Source organism: Streptopelia decaocto (genome assembly GCF_964273445.1).
Source record: "Streptopelia decaocto genome assembly, chromosome: 1".
NCBI classification, from domain to species: domain Eukaryota; kingdom Metazoa; phylum Chordata; class Aves; order Columbiformes; family Columbidae; genus Streptopelia; species Streptopelia decaocto.
Window position 1 is genome coordinate 188,965,021 of NC_138663.1, and position 16,989 is coordinate 188,982,009.

The 16,989-nt window shown below is 46.6% G+C and overlaps 1 long non-coding RNA gene across 1 annotated transcript in view; it reads right to left on the bottom strand.

The window, feature by feature from the left end:
- Positions 1–4,494: 4,494 nt before the first annotated feature.
- LOC309446961 overlaps positions 4,495–16,989 on the bottom strand; it is a 59,117-nt gene continuing 46,622 nt past the window's right edge. The window contains exons 3-4 of the long non-coding RNA XR_014185536.1: positions 7,420–8,267; positions 4,495–5,340 (exon numbers count right to left, since the gene is read on the bottom strand). This is a non-coding gene — a long non-coding RNA (uncharacterized lncRNA). The remainder of the gene's footprint in view (positions 5,341–7,419; positions 8,268–16,989) is intronic.

Genomic DNA, 16,989 nt, shown 5'->3' on the forward strand with positions numbered 1-16,989 from the left:
GGGATGGGGTTAGGAAAGCCAAAGCCCACCTGATGAGGGATATGAAGAGCTTCTATGACTAGAAAATGTGGGCCTGCTACTGCATGGGGAAGAGGGAACCTGGTCATACAGGACACAGAGAAGGGGTAGGTAGTGAGGACAAGAAGCTGATTGAACAAAGTCATTATATTTTTATGAAGGGGAATCCATGTTTAACCAACTCAATAGCCTTCTATGATGAGATGACTGGCTTGGTGGATGAGGGAATAGAAGTGGATGTTGTTTATCTCAGCTTTAGCAAGGCTTTTGACACTATCTCCCATGACATCTGCATAAGCAAGCTGATGAAGTATGGACTAGATGTGTAGACAGTGAGGTGCATGGAAAACTGGCTGAACTACCAGGCACTAGTAGAGTACACCGGGGTCAATAATGGGCCCAATACTATTTAATGTCTTCATTAGTGACCCACATGATGGGACAGAATGCACCCTCAGCAAGTTTGCAGAGGAGGAGTTAGGGAGAGATTGATGTACCGGTTGCCTGTGGTGCCTTTCATGGGAACCTCAACTAGCTAGAGAAATAGGATGACAGCAATCTCATTAAGCTTAACACAGGGAAAAGTCCCGCTCCTTGGAAGGAATAACCCCATACACCAGTACACACTGGGAGCTGACTGGGCTGACAGGCAGCTTTGCAGAGAGGACCTGACCCTCCTGGTGACAAGCTGATCGTGAGCAGCAATATGTCCTTGTGGTAAAGCAGGAGAGCAACCTCCTGGGCTGCATTAGGAAGAGTGTCACCAGCGGGAAGGTGATCCTTCCCCTCTACTCGGCACTGGTGAGATGTATTTACAGTGCTGTGTCCGGTTCTGGGTTCTCCAGTAGAAGAGACATGGAGGTACTGGAGTGACTCCCTTGAAGACACTTAAGTGATCATGGCAACTGACATATGAGGAAAGGCTCAGAGAGCTGAGGGTTGTTGACTCTTGAGAAAAGAAGGCTAAGGGAAGATCTTACCAGTGTGTTTAAATTAGGAAACATTTCTTCATGGAAAGGGTTGTCAGGCATTGGAACAGGCTGCCCATGGAAGTGGTGTAGTCACCATCCCTGGAGGTGTTTAAAAGACACATAGATGAGGACAAGGTTTAGTGCCAGAGTTAGGTTATGGTTGGACTCGATGATCTTAAGGGTCTCTTCCAACCAAAATGATTCTATGATTCTAAAATACCTGATGTTGGGAGAGAACAAAGAAGATGGAGCCAGGCTCTTCTCTGTGGTGCTCAGTGACACGACAAGAAGCAATGAGCACAAACTGAATTACTTTTTTACCATGAGGGTGGCTGAACAACAGAAGAGGTTGTCCAAAGTTGTTTTGAAGTCTTTCTCCTTGGAGATACTTAAAATCCTACTAGACATGGTCCTGGCCAACCAGCTTTGGTTGACCCTGCTTGAGCAGGGAGCTTGGCCTAGGCGATCTCCAGAGGTCCCTTCCAACATCAACCATTCAGTGATTCTGCAAAGTTTGTTTAAATCTCCAGCATAAAGCACAGTTATTTTCAACTATTCCATCAATTCTCATCTCAATACAGGAAATTTGGCTTTCGAGCTCAACAGCACATTGAGCATTTACCAAACCAGTGAGGCCAGAGTTCCAGGAGAGCTTTGACAACCTAGCAAACCAAAGAAGTACAAAATGTGCCATGCAAGTCAGATGTTTCTACTGCAACAACCACATGATCAGAAGTTTCTCAAACAAAGCCATTTGCTGTCAGGACAGTGTGGAGCCAAGTCAGTGTGATTCTAGTGTTTAAGAGTTAATTTTGTAAAATGCCAGGAGTTACTTAGTGCCACCCAGTGTTGGCAGCTAGAAAAAAAAAGAAGGTTAAGTATGGCTACAACTGGGTGTAGCCCAGCGAAACAGGAAAAAAATTCCCTGCTCTTTCTTTCTGTATCAGGGGAGAGGCCCAAGAGACACGTGTCCTGCAGCCAAAATGGGGCTTAGCTGTCTTGTTAAAAAAACTTCCACCTTTTATAAACACTTTTCAAAGCAGGTAATCAGTTTGAGATGTAGATGGCCTCTTCTGTCACAAGACATTCCACTAGTCTGACATCAGTCTAGAGAGAAAGTTGTGCTGACTTTTCTGGTTAGATGTTCAGGAATTTAGATGAGATTCAGATTTAGATGTAAGAGGTGTCTCTTCTGTAGGATAAGCAGAGTACAGTTAAAACATTACGCTTCTTCTCCCTTTACCTCAGATATTGCATATGAGCTGCCTTTGCCTTGAAGCTTTTTAAATTATACAGGATCTCACATATATCAGACATGGAAATAAATACTCTTCCTGTTACAATCTTCAGATGACTGAACAATTGCACTTACATGCTTGTCCTTCAAAGAACTATATAAAGCCAGTTAAAGTGCCATGGTCCCATTTAACAGACATGGAAAGTGAGGTGCAGAGCAGGCACTGTCCTCCCCATTGCAGCAGAGAGCTGGGCCCTGGCCAGGAGGGGATGGAGGGGACACAGAACCCAGAACCCGAATGGGAAAGAGGGGAAAGGGAAAGCAAGGCACTGAGATGCCTCAAACCCACCAGACATTGAGGGGGTGAGGGGATCCCAGGGTTGTGGTTTCACCTGTAGTGGCAATGCAGATAAATCCTCCTTCTAGCATTTTGGGCTCCTTTACTCTGCCCTGAAGTGGTCTCGCTGCCCAGAGGAAAAACAAACAAACAAAAAAGACAACAGTGGTTTGAGCAGTTCTCTGCTGGTTCTTTATTTCAGCCCCTAGAAGACAGAGGGCCAAGGAGAGACCGACACAGGAGTTTATCTCAGATTGTTACAACAAAAAAACAATAGCAAAGTGAAGGGTGGTTGCCCTCTGAAGCAACCTCACCTTTCTGGGTGGGAGGGGTCCCTACTGGCATTTTAGCCATCTCCCAGTCACACAGCTGATCCCTTGGATTTGTGCGTGCTGACAACACGCTCCCTTTCTCACTTACCTTTCACTGAGGGCTGGAAACAGGCCAGGCGGCGCAGACACAGCTCATGTGCTGAAAACTCCTGTTCTGAGGCCAACACTCAGGGTGTTTTTTTCTTTTCTTGCCAGTCCCATGAGGACCTGGGAACTGGGCTGGCTCTGTTGGCTCCCACAGGAAGATCTCCATGGTCATTAATTACATCTGCACATCTCACCAGGGCCCCATATGTCCTAGGTGCTCTCCACAGCTAAGAGATTCCCAGTTCCCCTCCCACAGAGCTCACAGTTTAAAATTCAAGGTGGAAAATTACTAATTCCTGTGATGACTGCTCAGCCCATGTCTCAGGAATTTGTCAAAAAGTGCATTTTCCCAAAGCAGGGCCACAGGACACAATAAGCACGGAAATATTTGGGTGGAAGAAGGAGACCAGGCAAATACAGCATTGATGGAAAAAAAATAACCATGTGTATCCCCCTAGTTAGGAAGGTTTACAAAATAGTTTTGCAATGAGAGACAGTCCCTGCTCCAGAGGTTTTATAGTTCCAGTGACCAGGATGAAATAGCAGGAAGGGGAAAGGCAGAACCTGGAGACCTGGGAGCCCCTGTGTTACACAGAGGAACTCTGCTTGGTTTGCATGTCCGAGGCATTTTTAAACCTATAAATACACTGGGGATGTTAATGATGCCATTAATCTCCGTTGGCTGCCGTCCCAGCTATTTTCAGTGGCGAGGTTATCTTGCCTCTCCCGGCAAAAGTAGGTCTTGAGGGGAGGGCTGGGCAAGTGGTGAGGATGGATCCTGTGCTGTCCTCCTGGGCAGGAGGACACTGCCACAGTCCCTGGCAGTGCACCAGGAGATGTCACAAGCACCAGCCCTCCTGGCTTCTGGCCAGGGGGGAAACACAACACATGAAAACCGCCGTCAGCTAATAAATGACAGTGAAAAGCAGAGTGCTGCTGGCTGCAGAGGGAAGCACGTGACTGCTCCTGCTTGCATCCCCTGAGGATGAGAAACCTTCTTCATCTCCTGCAAAGAGATACCCCTGATGGAGACCCTCTGCTCCTCTGGAGCCCCTGGGAGCCTGCTCCCCACCTCTGCCTTTCCAAGGACAGAAAGTGGCAGGGCTCTGAGCTAAAGGAGAGGGGGGAGCCCATGAGGGGACAGGGTAGGGGCTCCAAGCACATTAACCCAGGGTACTGGGCAGCTAGGGTGCAGGTCCTTCGGGAGAACAAGATCGGCCCTGATGGAGCTTCTTGCCCATCACTCACACCAACAGTCAGCACTTCCCTCACAGGCAGAGAGAGAAGAGGTTCCTTTCTACCCAGAGTGAGCAGGAATGTCATAAACTCAGATAGCAAAAGGTGCTTTTCTTCCTTCCCACAAACACCAGGGAAAAAAACCAGGAGGTGGATGCATGTTGCTCTTCTTCTGTTCCTGCATGAAGCTGATCTGAGGTAGGCTGATATATAGGTGCCCCAACACATTCTTGCCTTGTCATATATGGTATGACACAAGAAAAGCTCTGTTTCTGCTCTTCACTAAGGTCTCACTATGGGATCCTGTGAGGAGAGCAATCCCAGCACCACATCTGCCAGGGAGAAGAGCAGCCCAACATCTGCCCTTAGTGCTCACACCTCACCCAGAGCTGGTGTGGCTGTAGATGGATGTAGATGTAGATGTAGATGTCCTGATGTTTATCTTACAGGTGTACCACACTTTTGTTCATTTTATTATTTCTGTCACAATATACAAGGAAAAATGAACTCCTAAAAGAAAATGAGGTTAACACTTAATGGAAATAGGTGCCTTTGAAAAACAAGTCTACACACTGCTCTCCTTTGACCTGCCTGCTCAGATATTCAAGACATTCAGATACCACCACATGTGGTTAGAGAAACGGATAATGATAAATGAATAATAATGAATAAATGAATAATTATAAAAATGCCAGCCAACCTTTTATTTTATTTTCTGCAATGGGCTCAAGAAGTTGAGACACTTGCTAAGTAATATTACAAAAGAGTTGTTCACACTCTGGTCCCAGGTGACATTTGGATACTGTACCTATTAGGACTCATTCTCCTGAAGCATTCCGTGGCATAGGGACTCAGTTTTCCTGTCTTCTCAGAAAGCACTCACTGGTTTATGTTCTTTGTGTTGCTTAGTGTATTTTTCCAAATTCTTAATACCTCTAGCGGTCTAGATGCCATGTCCTGATAGCATATCAGCTACAAAAAATTAAGATAAATTTGTATGTTTTTCCTACCTTAACGATGACATTTTGGAGGCAATGTCAGCAATTTCTCTGTGGAAGATCCATCCCTCTTTACCTGGTTTGAAGCTCACAAACAATGTGACCTGTTGTCCATTCAGAACTCCTACGAAGTGCATTTGATTTAGTTGGGTTTTGCTGTTTTGCCTCAATTATATCCACCAGACAATCTGAACATACTGTTAATGCCACAGCTTCTATGCTGCAACTGCTGCCTCTCCTCTTTTAGGGGTCATGCAGAATACAGACATTTTTAGGTCTCTGAAGGCCTGGGTGGTGTGTGCATGGCATCGGGATGCAAGGCTTGGTGCTGTGTGTGGTCATGGTGGCAAGCAGAGACCTAACTGGATCCCACACCGGGTCTGTGAAGGGAGCTGCAGCCTCACGTGTTGATGACAAGACCTGAGAGGGAGTTTCTTCCCCGCCTTAATGTCAAGCCATGTTTGCAATGCTTTTTCAAAGGTCCTTACTGCCCATAACCAGCCCTTTGGGGTGCCTGGCAGCCCCACCGCTCAGCCAGGACGCTGCCCTTTTGGACGTGGTGATGCTGTGCAGCAAGGAGCAGGCACTGCAGCAGCCCTTTGGCTCCACAAAGATGTCTGTCAGTGACGCCTCCAGCAGCTTTGGCAGACTCGGTGCAGTTATTATCGACTCCTAATAGCTACTTGCAGACTTTGCTGGGTAGTTGCCAGGATGGAAATTTTCTTTGTCAATTGAATTTCATCAGTTGAATTTGCTTGCCACACATTAGTTTGTCACATTTAGAGATATAGCCATCTAAATCCTATTTGTATAAACCGGAGCAATATCAATCTCAGTAGAGAAGTGGGGAATAAAGCTCCTCAAAATCCCAGTTTCACTCCTGGTATTTTGTGTCTGGAGAAACAGCATATCTGATAAGAAACCAGCTTGCAATTGCAATCTGGCACAAGACACACAGAAATACTCCAGAGAGACTTAACATTCACCTTGACAGAGTAATCAGCTTGTCAAGCAAAGGAAGTCATTGCAGCCAGAGTGGTCATGGAAAGTAACTAATACTCTCCATCTGCAGCATCAGACCATTAAGGCTTTAAAATATTATAAGAGAAGAGAACTGAAATATTGAAGAAGAAAACACATATACACAAGTGGAGACATTATCAACATATAAGGGCCAGAGAAACGGAAAAGAAATGCCAGAAATGTTGCATGTTGGCCCCAAATGAATAACAGCCTCAAACTAAGTGGTTAAGGCTTGTTGCATATGGTAAAAACACAGGCTAAGCCAAGCAAACAGTCTCAGGCTAGTAGCACAGAAGAAATTACTTCCCTAGAGCAAAAAAGGCATCTGTTTGTTTATTTCGGTTATGAAAATGTCCTTGTCAGATGTCATCAGCACTGAGCTCTCTCTAGGCAGGTCACTTACCTTCTCTCTGCTCCAGAGACCTGTAAACCGCTGCACCCCAATCCACGATGTATCTACTCATCCCGAGCAGCCATCTTCACTCTTCCCAGGAGTGCTGGGAAGGGGTCAGTAGGTACAGCTACACCTGGAAAATCCTGCCCCAGAAAAGCACGGCTGCTAGCAGTAACACTGGAAGAGATCTCTGCGCTCCCCTGAAACCCCATCTGCACAGAATCACTCTGCAGGGTTACATTAAAAGTGCCTTTAATGGCAATACCAGCTAAAATAATTCCTTCCTGATGACCCCAATGCTCGCTCACCCCAGAGCCCAGAACCAACCAGTCTTAAACAAAATCCAGCAAAAACTTGTTGCTGCTTAGAAAAAAACACCAAACAAATAAAAGACTCTAACTCGGGGAATTTCCTGCTTGGAGCACTGATGACAAGGTGATGATGCACTGCAGTTCGGAGGTAGGAGCAGCTAGAGCAGGGATGGGCATTGAGGTTTGCCTCAAGCTACGGTCAGTGTTTCCACATTTCCAAAAGGAGGCAGAGCAGGGTGACAGTGTCTCAAATGGGCAATAGCTGGAGCAGGGTGGGAGAGCTGAGCCCTGCACCTAGGCTTAACACACCAATGCCCACATCCACTGTCTGGCAGCACTGGCGTCTCCAGGAAGGATCCACACCTGATCTGCACAAGACATTTCAGAGACCAGCTGAAAGCGCTTATTTAGCCCATCAGTCACAGGAATGTGAAATTCTCTCTTGTTAATGTTGACAATTAACTTTTAAGTTTACCTGGGAAAATGGGTGCTGGTGTCATTCCTCCAGGAGTCTTGGGCACACAGCAGTGGGAGCCTGTTGCTGCCTTCTGTAAGACCAGGATGATGCTGTACTGCCTGGGCAAGAAAATGAAGTTGTTCCCCTGGTCCTAAGTGAGCACTGAACAGACTACAGGATTCAAGAACACTGGAAATGACCACAGCTATATAAACCTGGCATTTCAGCGTCCCCCTGAAGCAGCAGAGCCTCCTAATGCTGCCCGTCTGAAGGGGCTACTTTAGCTAGTTTGGGTTTCTCAGGGTCCTGGAGGAGACATTAGAGAGTTGTGAGATTCAGTCTCTAATTAGGTTCCTGTAGTGGTAAGATTGCTTCCTTTATAATCACTCAGTGGGAACCGGTACGTTATCCTCTGTACTCAAATTTTTGTTTCTTTTACCCTTGTTTTCTCCCCAAAGCCCAGAGTCTCCCAGTCCACTGGACAACAGCTGCAAAAGCCTTTGACATTCACTTTAAGGATGTCTCTTTTCAGCTGCTTCATGTTTCCTTTTGACAAACTCTTCTAGAGATATTGACTTCAACTGATGAATTACCTTGTGGCTGTACCACTTGCTTAGTCTTTTTAATCCAGCACTGTTTTGAATCTTGATTAGCTGGTTTGATTTTTAAATCTCATAGAACCTCTAAGTCCCAGCTGTCCTGTCGCACACCGTGACCGAGAGATGGTTCTTGGTTACGCAGAGCAGCAGCCATGGGCAGTACACAGGCATCAGGCACTCGGGGGGACTCCACCGCTCCAGTAGGTAGCAAACCAGCAAATTATCCAGAGGCAATAGTTCAGTTCACAGGGAAAATTATTTGGATAGCTGGAAAAGAAAGAGTCTTACTAATTTAAGCGTATGTGAAAAATGATGCAATGCAACATGTACCACATTTCACAAGCATCTTGCACAAGTGACATTACATAAATGCACCTTTCTCCACATTTTTCCAGATCCTCTTTTCTGTTTCTAGCTACTGAGCTTATCCTTAGCAATGAACAGAAGCCCAGAATTTCAGATTAGGATCCTTATCTAAGTTCCTACAGAAGATTAGTCTGTTCTGTGTAGATTCTGCCCTCTCAAGTCCCATGACACTTATAGGGTCTGCAGGTGTTCAACTGTTGTGATGCTCAGGTCATTTTTATTTTGGCAGCTAACTGTGGTTTTAGGTACTTGGCTGTTAGTGATTTGACTTCTGATTCTAAAATTTTGGCCTGAAGGTAAGCAGCAAACTGGAATTTGTAGCCCAGAGCCCAAGAACGCATTAGTCATGTAGTTGCCCGAGTTCAGGCTCAAATGCCAATGCACATGGAGGTTCTTCACTTGTCAGAAGATTTAAAACAAAACAGGAAGTTATTAATATCAGAGCCTGAACTGACTCGAGAGTCAAACAATATCAAACAGAAGGTGTCTCCTCTTTTTCCTGTTTACCTCTTGCTATTTTAGTAGCCAGGGGAGATGAAGAGTCAAAGAGTTTCTCAACTTAGCGCTACAAGGCAAGGAAATAGAACCAGCAGATTGTACAACACCACAGTAAAGATATAGCATCTCTCTCCTCAAGACGTTAAAGATTTTGCTGTCCTTTTAAACAAATAGGCAACCTGCTTTGAAATGGTGGGGTGGAAGATGAAAAAATAATGCAGTGCAACAGCATGCAGGAGTTTAGGCATAGTGAAAAATGAAACTACAGGGGAGGGTAATAGGCTGGCTTGGTACAATTATCTTAGGAAAACACTGGAACTAAAGAACTTTCTAAGGAGAAAGTGTCATTTGATTTTTAATTAACAGAGGTCAATAGGACTACAGTTCCATATTGTGTCTGCATGATGGTTTATCAAAGCAGGACCAAATTACTGGCAGGGTTGTAGGTGGAAGTTCTAAGGTAAAGGAAAAATATGGTACATGCCAGCATACCACTACAGCCTATAGAAATCAGCAAAAATCGCTGGAGTCCTGGACCAGCCTCATCACACCAGTGCAGCACATGCCAGATAGTGCTTAGCCCTCTGTTTTCACTGCTGACAAGCACAGTATTTTCTTTCCAACAAAGACAATTTGAAAAACTACCTTTTCTAATAGGGAACTGGACACAGTCTCTCCTTGAAAGGCAAGACTAAGCAGGAAACCCTGTGCTGAGGTCAGCCAGCAAGGGCAAAAAAGCACAGCCAACCTGTTGGGATGCGGGCTCGGCAGCTGCTGGACCTCTCCTGCGTTCCATCAGCTGCCGTGGAGGCAATGGGACCAGGGAGCTGAGTCCGCAGCCCTGAAATTCTCAGAGCAAAAGACTCATGGTGGGCCCAGGAAAACTGGCACCAAACAAGAAATTAGAGGCAAAACCCAAGACTATTTATTTGTTTGGGCTTAAAACTGGGCAGGTGATACTTCCGAGTGTAACTTGGCTTTTCTTTAAAAAACAGAAAACACTCAACACTGGCAGCAGATGTATCAGCTCCCTTGGAAAGGTTTCCATTTCCTTGGGGAAGCAGGAGATGTGAGGACTCATTTACTGGGCTCTTTCAGTCTTTCAGATTTATTCAAAGCTTTGGGCCTGCTTCTTTTTTTCCCATCCTATTTTGCTGAGGCACTCACAACCATGTGAAATAAATTCCTAGGAGTGGATCACTCCCACAGAACCCTATGCCTCTTGATTTACAACAGAAAAACACTGTTTGTACCTGCAGAAGATAAAAAAAAATATAGGTGCATCTTTTTTCTGTCCTTGATAAGGCTTCAGCTGCAAATGCAAGCCAAGAGTCACACCATTTTCTTTACACTGGGGTTGCAGATGTTGGACAAAACCATCACAGGTTTCATTGCTACCTGAAGGAAATCTGCTGCAAATGGCTTGCAGGGTCACACAATCACAGAATGTCAGGGATTGGAAGGGACCTTGAAAGATCATCTAGTTCAATCCCCCGACCAGAGCAGGAACACCCAGATGAGGTTACACAGGAATGTGTCCAGGCGGATTTTGAATGTCCCCAGAGAAGGAGACTCCACAACCCCCCTGGGCAGCCTGTTCCAGTGCTCTGTCACCCTCACTGAGAAGAAGTTTCTTCTCATATTTAAGTGGAACCTCCTGTGTTCCAGTTTGTAACCATTACCCCTTGTCCTATCATTGGTTGTCACCGAGGAGAGCCTGGCTCCATCCTTGTGACACTCACTCTTTACATATTTATAAACATTAATAAGGTCACCCCTCAGTCTCCTCTTCTCCAAGCTAAAGAGCCCCAGCTCCCTCAGCCTTTCCTCATACAGGAGATGCTCCACTCTCTTAATCATCTTTGTTGCCCTATGCTGGACCCTCTCCAGCAGTTCCCTGTCCTTCTTGAACTGAGGGACCCAGAACTGGACACAATATTCCAGGTGTGGTCTCACCAGGGCAGAGTAGAGGGGAAGGAGAACCTCTGTCGACCTACTAACCACCCCCCTTCTAATACACCCCAGGATGCCATTGGCCTTCCTGGCCACAAGGGCACAGTTCTGGCTCATGGTCATCCTGCTGTCCACCAGGACCCCCAGGTCCCTTTCCCCTACACTGTTCTCCAACAGGTTGTTCCCCAACTTATACTGGAACTTGGGGCTGTTCCTGCCTAGATATAAGACTCTACACTTGCCCTTGTTACATTTCATTAAATTTTGCCCTGCCCAACTCTCCGGCCTGTCCAGGTCTCGCTGGATGGCAGCACAGCCTTCTGGCATGTCAGCCACTCCTCCCAGCTTGGTGTCATCAGCAAACTTGGTATCTTCCCTCATCCAAGTCATTGATGAATATATTGAATAGTACTGGTCCCAGTACTGACCCTTGAGGGACTCCACTAGATAGAGGCTTCCAGCTAGACTCTGCCCCATTGACCATGACTCTCTGGCTTCTTTCTTTCATCCAGTTCCCAGTCCACCTCACTACCTGATCATCCAGACCGCACTCCCTCAGTTTAGCTATAAGGATGCTGTGGGAGACTGTGTCAAATGCTTACTGAAGTCAAGGTAGACCACATCTACCGCCCTGCCATCATCTACGCACCTCGTTACGTCCTCATAAAAGGTGATGAGGTTGGTCAAGCACGACTTCCCCTTGGTGAAGCCATGTTGACTGCCCCTAATGACCCTCTTATCACAGAATCACAGAATCACAGAATCGACTGGTTTGGAAAAGACCTCAGAGATCATTGAGTCCAACCCTTGGTCCAACTCTAGTCCGTTTACTAGATCATGGCACTAAGTGCCATGTCCAATCTCAGTTTAAAAACCTCCAGGGACGGCGAGTCCACCACCTCCCTGGGCAGACCATTCCAATGCCTGACCACTCTTTCTGTAAAGAATTTCTTTCTAATGTCCAGCCTAAATTTCCCCTGGCAGAGTTTAAGCCCATGCCCCCTTGTCCTATTGCTAACTGCCTGGGAGATATGCCTTGATATGCCTTGAGATGGCACCAAGGAGAAGTTGTTCCATCACTTTCCCAAGAATGGAGGTGAGGCTGACTGGTCTATAGTTACCTGGGTCCTCCTTCTTGCCCTTTTTGAAGACTGGAGTGACATTTGCTTTCCTCCAGTCCCCAGACACCTCTCCTGTTTCCCAAGACTTGGCAAAGATGATGGAGAGTGGTCCAGCAATGATCTCAGCCAGCTCCCTCAGCACCCGTGGGTGCATCCCTTCCGGACCCATGTATTTATGGATGTCCAGATTGCTTAATTGCTCCCTAACCCAGTCCTCATCAACCAAGGCAAACTCCTCCATTGTCCTGACTTCCCCTGGGGCCTCAGGGGTACGGGGCTCCTCAGGACAGCCTCCAGTAGTGTAGACAGAGACAAAGAAGGCATTCAGTAACTCTGCCTTCTCTGTATCTTCTGTCACCAGGGCACCCACCTCGTTCACCAGTGGGCCGACATTGCCTCTAGCATTAGTTTTATTTGCCATGTATTTGAAGAAGCTCTTTCTGTTGTCCTTGACCCCCCTCGCCAGGTTTAATTCTAAGGAGGCCTTAGCTTTCCTCATTGCCTCCCTACACTCTCTGACAACAGCCTTATATTCTTCCCAAGTCGCCAGCCCCTCCTTCCATGATCTGTAAACTCTCTCCTGGTAAGATTCATTACGTACAGCACCGATGCAAGTGGCATATTCCTCACAGGAAGGCCCAGCGGTGAGCTGCCCCCCCCGAAAAGGTATCTTTTCTCCTATTCAGGCCACTTTGGGGGATGCTGAGTAAAGAGGAGTACAGCAAGCAGCTGCCAGGCTCCTAGCCAGACACTTTTGCGATCATTGCTACAGTCCTTACTAGATTCTTTTATCATCCCAACCTTCATCCCTACAAGGGGAAAAAACCCATGTTCTCTCTTGAGAAGAGGGGACAGGAGCCCAGGACAACACAGCTGGCCCCACTGCTGGCAGATGCAGTTTCATGTTACAGCTGGGTCAGTCTAACGGCTTCGTGCCTCAGACGTGGATGGGCTGCTCTTCGGCTCCGGCCTGTGCTGACTCCGTCCCTGAGGACACTGTTTCAGGGATCTAAACCAAAGAAACCAAACTAAACCAATTAAGTCTCTTGAGGCCCATGCAGATGGAAGGAATAACCACCCACCTCAGCCTCGCCGGGCACCCAGCAGGATGCAGGAGCCAGGAAGCAATCACTGCTCTTGCAATACACCCTATGATCAGCTGCTCCTCACGGCAAAGGGTCTGTAAATCCTGGGATTTACTTGCCTGTACTGTTCTAGCAGATGACCCAGCAATGGGTGGCTCCTGCTGGAGCTCACGGATGAGGAGGAGGAGGAAGGGAGGAAGAACAGTTTGAGATGATGTGGAATTAGAAAAGACTAAAGAGTAATTACCAAGAAAAGAAAATGAATTATATCAAATAGATATTAATAGTTTTCCTGTTTTAAGCAAGAAATGTGAGAGATAGGTGAAACGAGGCAGAGTGGCGGGAAAGTGTTCTACAGAGTGAATTAGAGAGATTTACAGCAGAACATCAGTTCCCTGTTTAGCTCAGGTCAAACATTACTTTGCATTTGAAAGTCAGCTCCACTGAGTGCTCTGAAGGATTCTCTTTGCTTTCCAAGGCATACAGTCAAAAGGCAATGCAGAGTGAATCTCTTTCTCATACCATACCTGAATGCCTCACAGGCTTTGAAGTGCTAATCTCATATGCCTCAGGGTATGGAAGTGCTGTTCTTCCATGGAGAATGAGAGGCAAAAGGCAGAGGCCATGGGAGCAGCTTACCCCAGGGAGTCTCTGGCAAGGCAGAAACCTGGACGCAGATCATCCAAGTCCCAAGCAGGCACCTGAACTTCCAGACACACCCTCTTCTCCCTCAAAATGTGAGAAAAGAAGAAACAAAACCAGAGCCATACCACAGTGGTTTAAGTCGTTTGAGAGTCCTTGCTGCAGCCTCCCACACAGCAATCACGGCACAATCCTGGCTGGTTTCACCAGCACCATCTTACCTTTCCTCCTGCAGGTTTGCTGTTGCATCTTCACATCAACCGGGAGCAGCCCCAGGCAGAGGCTGTTTAACCTTCCCCATTACTTTGCATGTGGCATGCAGTATCATGGGGCATCTTGCAGTTTTTGACTCTGAATTGAGTTTTTCACTCTGAGAGTCAAACTATTTAATGCCACTTGTGTCTGCCTTGTGAATCCTTTTCATCCCTGTGAGCAGCTGATGGAAGCACTATGTGTGAGCAAGAGCCATCTGTGCACACCACTCAGGTTTTACCACCACTGCTCACTCTGAAATTTTTGATACTAGGGAGATTATTTAGGTTGCGGGTGATAGCTCTTGAGGGTGACAAGAATCTGGCTAGTGAGTCCATCCTTAAGCTACTGAGCCTAAAAGACCTGCATGCAGCAGAGATTGCTTTAAAGAAATGTGGCCCCACAAATGAATTGTTTATGAACACTCCAATGTCCACAGTGCTGCTGTGAAGGATTTATGCAATAGGGATGTTGGTATGTGTTCCTGCTGCACTACTGGCTATTCCTACCTATCTCCTCTCTCCCTGCCCTTCAAGGCTTTGCTCTGAATATAGTGATGGATACTATTCTCAAAGAGTCTTGGGAGAGAATCTAGAGGGTAAAGATTTGCTTCAAAGCAGATCTTCAAACATCTGTTTGTACTTGTGGCACAAATATTTAGCACACTACAGCACAGAGCTGCATGTAGCTTCAAGGCAAACGCAAATGCTAAGAAGCATTAAAAACTCATAAACATAAACAAGATAGCCTGGAGCAGCTTATGGGTTAGGTGGTAATGGGTGGGGAAAGGCTCGTTGTGTATTTAAGGCCCAGCCTTTTTCCCACTGATTTTTTCTGTGTCAGTGATGGGCCAGGGGGAGAAAAGTTCTCGTGCATTTTATCCTGGCAATATTGCTCAGGTCAGAGTCAGTCCTGACTTGCTCCTACAGTGGTTCCTGCCTGCTTGTCTCTGGCCCGGAGAGGAAGGAGACAGCTGCTAATGGCAGCTCCATCTCTGACAGCAGTGCCACCTACGACAGCTGTCACTCCTACAGCAGGACAGGGATTCCAAATGAAGTGTAAGGGACAACTTCCCTGGCAGCAGAAGCCTTGCTAGGTACCCCTGCTGGAGCATCAGGGGAGTCTCTGGCCGCAGATTGCCGTTTGTTTGGAAAACAGATGAGCAGAGGAAGACCTGGTGTTGAGCGCTGTCACTCTACCACCTAAGGCTGGAGTGGAGCTGACACACTAGAAGTACACTTGTACCATTGCTATCATGATTAAGCTGTTAGAAGTTGGTGTTGGTTTAGGTCAGATAACCACCAGTTCTGCTGCAAAGAGGGGACAGAAACATGTGGCAGAAACTGTGAGGACCTGAGGCATGGCAGCAGTGCCAGTCTTGATGGGCATAAAGCATCACAGACAACATCTCTGTATCTCCAGTTCGCAGTCTTACGTCTAGTCTAATCCCACCTCCTTGGAGATTTCAACCAAAATGCCATTTGGAGCAGCTCCGCCCTGGACACATACTGTCTTCTGCTAAGTCTGCTGCAGGGACAGGAATCTTTGCCAGCAGAGCAGCAATAAACAGCTGGGTGAGTCACCTCCTTAGTCACCTCACCATGGTTTGCTACAGCTCATCTGTCAGAGCCCTAAATCACAACACAAACACTAAAAATCAACCTGAAATGGATATGCCTAGATCACAAAACCTGCAAATGCTCTGAAAACGTGCAGTCTAATGCAATAAATAGTGCCTTCCCAGGAGAGCTCATTTTGGTTCTCTGAGCAAAACATTGTCAACAAGAAAAGCACTTTTACACTGATATTTCTAGAAGTATGGAAACATCCCTGTATATTACAAGGTACTTACAGGCATAAGTTTCTAATGCAGATCTACATTCAGTTCTGTGTTTCTGGAGGTGAAGAGGGCTTTTCAGTCATGTTGAGTTAATGTGACTGAGCCAACAGGAATTAAAGCTATGCCTTCTTCTGCCTGTTGAGACATGGTGGAAGAAAGCAGCCACCTTAAATCAAAGGGTCCAGATTCAGGGAGGTGCTCCAGTTAGAAATCAGAAGGCAGTTTACAGATACTTTGATAACCTGAGCTTTTATCATTCCACAGGCCCCCAAGATCAGTTGGTGAGGGCTGAGTTTCCTCATATGGTATTTGAAGGCAAAATCAATCTACATTTGCTTCCCAATAGGCAAGCCCAGGCAGCTACAGCGTGTTATAAAAAGAGGAGATTAAACGTGAGTTTTGCAGTGCTACTGTCTAAAAAGATACAATCGGTTCTATCGTTAGGAGCTTAGAAGTTAGGATTTAAAATCTGATGTAGGCAGCTTTGAAGCACCAGTTTTGTCAAGAATATCCCATGCTTTGTCCTATCTTGAAAACAGAATTGTTCAGCTATTAAAAGAGATAAATGTAATCTCTGTGTCTATGAAATTGGATTTTGAAACTGCTTTCTCACTGTACTATCTCCAGTGCAGTGAATGAAACCTCTGCTCCCGTTCACATTGGTACAAATTATGGGTCGCACCTTGTTTGAACCCAGAGTGTGCTGGCACCACCAATGGGATGAAGTGCCTGGTGGGCCACAGAAGGGATGTAGCTGACAGGACAAGGGAAGGTGGTGGTCCCCAGAGGCCACTGGTGACACAGCGTGTTTCTTTGGACCCCTTGGTGTGAGTAGACGCAGTCAGAGCGGTACCGAGGTAGCTGGGGCAAAGCGCACGAGTTTGAAGTGGAGGGTGAGGGAGCTGGGTGAGTTTAGTCCAGAGATGAGCAGGCACGGGGTGAGCCAACAGGAGCCTATTGCAAATCATGCCTCCCCTGATGGGAGTTACATGACTGACAGAGCCCAATGCCTCCTGCAAGTGGCAGATGGGAAAATGAGGGACAAGAAGCCCAGGCTGGAGCTTGGGAGAATGGACGTTAGAGAAAACAACTCCCAGAGATGGGGACTCTCCACCCTTGGAGGCTTTCGAGACTTGGCTAGACAATGCCAAGGCTCGCCTGACCTAGTCAGATAGTCCTGTGTTAAGTGGGAACCTGAATGAGCTTGGGTCTTCAGAGGACACTTCCAACAT